This window comes from Cupressus sempervirens, chromosome 5 (genome assembly GCF_028749045.1).
Source record: "Cupressus sempervirens isolate cs-2001-9-10 chromosome 5, ASM2874904v1, whole genome shotgun sequence".
NCBI lineage: Eukaryota > Viridiplantae > Streptophyta > Pinopsida > Cupressales > Cupressaceae > Cupressus > Cupressus sempervirens.
This window is the reverse complement of record NC_143122.1, coordinates 906,088,723-906,094,214: the sequence shown is the minus strand read 5'-3', so window position 1 is coordinate 906,094,214 and position 5,492 is coordinate 906,088,723. Positions and strand designations below refer to the sequence as shown.

At 35.4% G+C, this 5,492-nt stretch overlaps 1 pseudogene; it reads left to right on the top strand.

The window, feature by feature from the left end:
* Positions 1–1,648: 1,648 nt before the first annotated feature.
* On the top strand, positions 1,649–2,968 carry LOC149558861 (putative glycosyltransferase STELLO1 pseudogene; annotated as a pseudogene).
* Positions 2,969–5,492: the final 2,524 nt, after the last annotated feature.

The following is a 5,492-nucleotide window of genomic DNA, read 5'->3' as shown; positions in this document are numbered from 1 at the left end:
TGAAGAAATTTGAACCATGCAAATAAGTGAAAAGCATGATTTGGGAAATGCCTATGAAGTGGAGTTGCCTACTAAACTAAATATTTCACCAGTATTTAAAATTTCATATTTGATAGTGTACCATGAAAGAGGTCATGGTGATGAATTTTCAAAAGTGCATTGGAGTATTCTAGCAGCTAGTTTGGCTACAAAGGAGATTGGAAACATCCTGGACAGTCGCGTTGGAAAAAGTACAAGGAATATAACTTATGAAGAGTACTTAGTCAAATGGAAAGTGAGGCCAATAGGAGATTCCTCATGGATAACAAGGGAGTAGGTTAACCAATGTGGTTTTCCTATGAACACCTAAGCCATGATGGGATCACTTCTCAGATTACCCTGGGTGTCTGATGCAAAACCATCTTATATGTAAGAAGAATCTTGCATCCCCCAAAAATATTTTCTCTTTGATACTTGAATAAGGGTTTTCTCAGTGTAGAGTTGTTGTTTTTGGAGGCTTTCTACTTATTAAGTCATTCATACAAGCTTGGAATGTCCTAATTTTAGTGGTGGATGTTTATCTTGGATCTATCAACCTACTAGTTGAGGCTCAGTGCCGCATTATGGGTATTCATCATGTTGTTGTGGATTTTTGGTGTGCAATTTTGGTATAAAAACTTTAGGCTTATTTTTAAAGACCTTAAAGGCCCTTAATGGACTTTGAAATGGGGTCAATTAGAGTATGTGCAAGTCGATCCATGTAGATGAGAAGCCAAGGATTCCAAAAAATAGTTATAATAGCCAATCAGAGCAATGGTTCAAAATTTATGGCCTTTCAAAGTTGGGCTGACCAAAAATTTCCAAAATAATTCTCAAAGGTGTATTGATCCAAAGATATATGTAATTTTAGAGTTAGTCGGTCTCAAGGGTTAGGGTTTGATGTCTAGAAACTTCCTAGGTAGTGCAAAAATACCTATATAAGGAATGTCAGTACATTGTCTAGGACAACTCTACATTGCAAATTACTATAAGGCATCCATGTGGGTTTGCATATTGTATTTCAAAATTCTATAATTTCACATTTTTAGCTATAATAAGAAGCCCATATTTTGTTCTCGCCAATTATTGTTATTTCTTTATTTATGTTATGTGTTTGTGTTATTAAAGGGAACACCCTTCATCAAGAAAATTGTATTTAAAGACATCTTTTAGCCCCTAAGACACCAAAGCATCATGGTGTAGCAAAGAGGAGAAATAGATCAGTAACAAAAGCAACAAGACACTACTACATTTAACCTCATTTTTCTACCAAAATTTTTTACTATCAACTAAATAAGTTTAGGTTGGTCGGAATGTTAAGCCAAAAATTTCATTTTTTTACATGTAAGCCCCATGTTGGTCAAAATTTTGACCAACACAAGGCTTATGTAAAAAAAAAAAGTTCCATTCATTCACGCAATGGGTAAAAAAGAAAAACTTTCATTAATTTGTGGGCAATCCTAAAGGTATAAGCACAGGCAGGAGAAAAATTGGGACTTCATTTTCGTGAGAACAAATTCGCCTGAGCACAGGAAAAATTGGGACTTCATTCCCGTGAGAACAAATTCGCCTTGATTTTCTCATTTCATTACATGCCTCTTCCATTGCATGCATTTAACTTGCTATTAGCATGTTGATCAAGGGCTGGGGGGTCATGGCCGTGGGAGATTTAGAGATGCCATTGGACTGGAATGTCAAGGGTACACTTTTTTTGTCTATAGAGCAACAATCTACCCTGGGCTATTGGATCCTCAATCATGTTCCTTATAATTTGTATGTAAGAAAGAGTGTCGAGTATTTGTTTGCCATTAAACATGGGGCCAAGAAAATATATGATGCAAATGAGCATAGGTCTATAATCAACAAGAATTTGAGTACCCATTTCGACGTAGAGTTGATAGGTGAAGAGGCTCAGAGGGAACCCATGCTGCAGTATGTGAATAAGCATAGCCAAAATAATAGAATTATTGTAAACCCTTATGCTCATTTTGGTCAGAGATCTATTTGGCCTCAGGGGTTGCCTTTAGAGGATGTGGGTGACGTTAATCCTGAGGGTTACTATGGAGAGGTTTACAGTGGAAAATAATTTATTCAGTAAGGAATAGCCAATGGGCTTCTTGATGTGAATTCGGTGTTCTACTATACTAGAAAGTCTAGAATTGAGGCATTTGATATTAGGTTTGATTCACATGCTCCACCAGTTTCCCTACCATAGGGTATCATGGCCCTTGTTAATTCATTCAATACTTTAATTCATAGCCCTGCATTTTGGGGACTCATGCTTCCTGTTTCTGTCAGCACTATGGCCTCTAATATACTCAAGGACTACTAGGCATAGAGGATTTTATGGGAGATTGGTGGTTATGTTGCCTTTTATCCTCCTACTGCTCATAAAATTGATTAAACTCAGTCATATCCTTTTTCAGATGAGGAGGACTTCCATGTTGATGTAGGTCTTTTGATCAAGTTTCTTATATCCTGAAGGTCTACCAAACTGACCTTGTTTGAGAAGATTTTGCATTTGAGCCATTCCATGGCTGTGGAGGGCTTCTGGACTTCACAAGATGTGACTTTCACTACTACTTGCCTTAAGGATCTGTTGGCTATGGGTTACCTTTAGCCAAGATTGTTGTCATTAGAGCTAGGTAGGCAAAGTGTTGTAGTGTTCCATGGAGATCAGAAAGAGTTTGTGCCTCTAAAGCATCCATCAGTGCATCTTGGTGTAGAGGAAGTAGGTGCAGTGAATTTTGAGATTGGAAATCTGATCAGGTGGAGGAAGTTTTATGGGAATATAGTGCTTATCATGTACTACAGTGGACCTATGAATCATACTATTCTAGGGCAGAGAATGTTGTATGGTAGCATATTCAAGAGTGTGGTGGTTGTATCGAAGAAGAGTAATCTAGATCTTGGAGTTGCGTATGCAAAGTGGTGGCAAGTTTACAAGTAAGTTTCATGGTTTGCACTAGTTTATGTATTTTGTCAATTTATTTTATTTTATATGAAATCTCATTCTGATTTACGATCTTGTGGAAAAATATATGATAGATCAAAATTATGGATCTTTGTTTGATCATTTGTAAACTGATGCCTACTACAAGATCTAATTATGCGATGCAACCATCACAACGTGTGCAAATGAAAATTTTGTATCTTTTGTGCCTTTGTGATTTCTATGCCTAGAGAATTTAATAATTTTAGTGTTTTACTCCTACATTTGCTACGAATTATATTTTTCTTTTGAATTGTATTTATAAATCAATTCTTTACAATGTTTTGACAATGGGCCAAATGTTTAAAACCTTATTGTCTTTATCGATTTTTTTTTCTTATAATAAGATCTTGCGAGTCCATGCCACATTTATGTGTTACTTGTATCTTGTTTCTGAATTGGTATAACTACATATTTAAAAGATAGCACAAGTAAAAAAGTTGTGTGGCTCTTTTGGAAAATGCTAGAACAATCCCTTGCAATTTTGTGACTGAACTTCATATATTAATAATGCCTTTTACATTGTTGTATCAGCTTTTGAAAATGATAGAATAGTTTTAGCTGGTTCTTTAGCATGATACAGTCCTATTCAAATAGTAAGGAACATATGCTACTTGCATTTGATTTTGCAAAATGTTATTTCTGACCACCTAAATAGGGAAACCATTTGATCATCATGGGACATCCCATTGAACAAAACCTTATGCTAGTTGTAATTGGTTTTCTTAATTCCACTCTTAAGAAAAGTAACTCACTTTGTAGAAAGTAGATAATAAGAAAATTTGTCACAAGGTTCACTCTCCTACTTAGTTTTTTGTATCCTTATTTACTAGCAAACACATTGAATACTACTTCTGGATTGAATAGTGTCTGCAATTTCTTTTTATGCAATCCTTTTTTTCTCTTCCTCTTGATGATGGATCACAGAGTGTAATCTGAAAAATTACTACAGTATGTTGCAAACATAATTTAATTCAGAAGCATTATTCAATATAAGCATGAACTTTAGAAATCTAATGAAATTAAGCAAATGCATTGGTATACTCTTTTGCCTTGACTCCTCAATCGGCTTAGTATATAATAAGGTAATGTGCAAAATAATTTAAATAATCCTTGGATGATGTTGTGTTAGGGTGCATCAATAACAATAGTGTGCATCTAGCTTGGAGTCATAGACTATAGCCAAGGTTAACTTATGTAGCTAATGTTGTGCCCCCTACCTAATTGATATTTCCCCTAAACTCATCACCTTGCTATTAAATTGAATATTTAATATAAAATAATTGTATAAATTGAAGCATAATGCATTTAACCCTTGGTCACTAGGAAATGGGGATGGAGATAAGATGGGCATGTCATTTTTTTGGTATGAAGACCCCATACAGCTGATTCTTGATTATTCTTATTTTAACGTTCCTTCTTGGCATCTTCTTAATTTTTTCTTGAAAATAACAATTTTAACTTAAGTTGGAGTATGCAATTCATTTATAAAGATAACTTCTATAAAATATTATTAATTTTGATGCATATATGAGATAATTTTGGTTTAGATATTACATTAATATGAATTAATAATCATTAAATAATAAGAATATATGATAACAACTACTCTAACGAGTATTATAATTAAATATCAACAAGTTTTCATGGTAACATATAAATTCATATGAGCATCATGCATCTCTATACCAAAGTGTCTCAATAGCATTAATAATTTTTCCAAGGGAAATTTCTACTGTAATCATATCAAGGATTTGTTGGAAATGTTTTCTAAACATAAATCTCAAGGATGGTTGTCTTTGTATTGTGAGAACATGGGTGAATTCTCTGTTCATCCATCTCTGTGTGGCATACTTGATAAGACCCTCTGGCTTGGGAACATTCATACACTTCCTGGTTCATGAATATGGTATGATCTTTGGTCCATTCCATGCCTCATCCCACCTTGGAGGCTGACTGTCCTCCTTAATCAATCCTTGGAACACTTATTTTCCTCACAGCCCATGTGCATGACAGGATTTTTGTTCAATCCATGTTGGTTTAGTGTACATGAGATCTCATAAACTTGGAAGGCTAGCAGTCCTTATTTACAATCCATTTCTAGTAAATTCAAAACTAATATCATATAGAAATTTTTTGTATGATTTTGTTGGGTGATGCGACGCGCTCCCCTACCCACAGGTGGTTAATTATGTTGTGTTCCATGTTCACTAATAGTCATGGCTTTTGGTGTAACAGCAAATGGGCCCTACAATTGGTATCAGAGCCTAGTTTTGGCCTAGTCATGGGTTCAAATCTCCCCGGTGCCTTCCTGACCCGCATAAGCACCTAGTATGAGCATCAAGGGGGAGATTTTTGGGTGATGCGACGCGCTCCCCTACCCACAGGTGGTTAATTATGTGGTGTTCCATGTTCACTAACAGTCATGGCTTTTGGTGAAACGGCAAATGGGCCCTACAGATTTTGCTATTAAATACCCTTC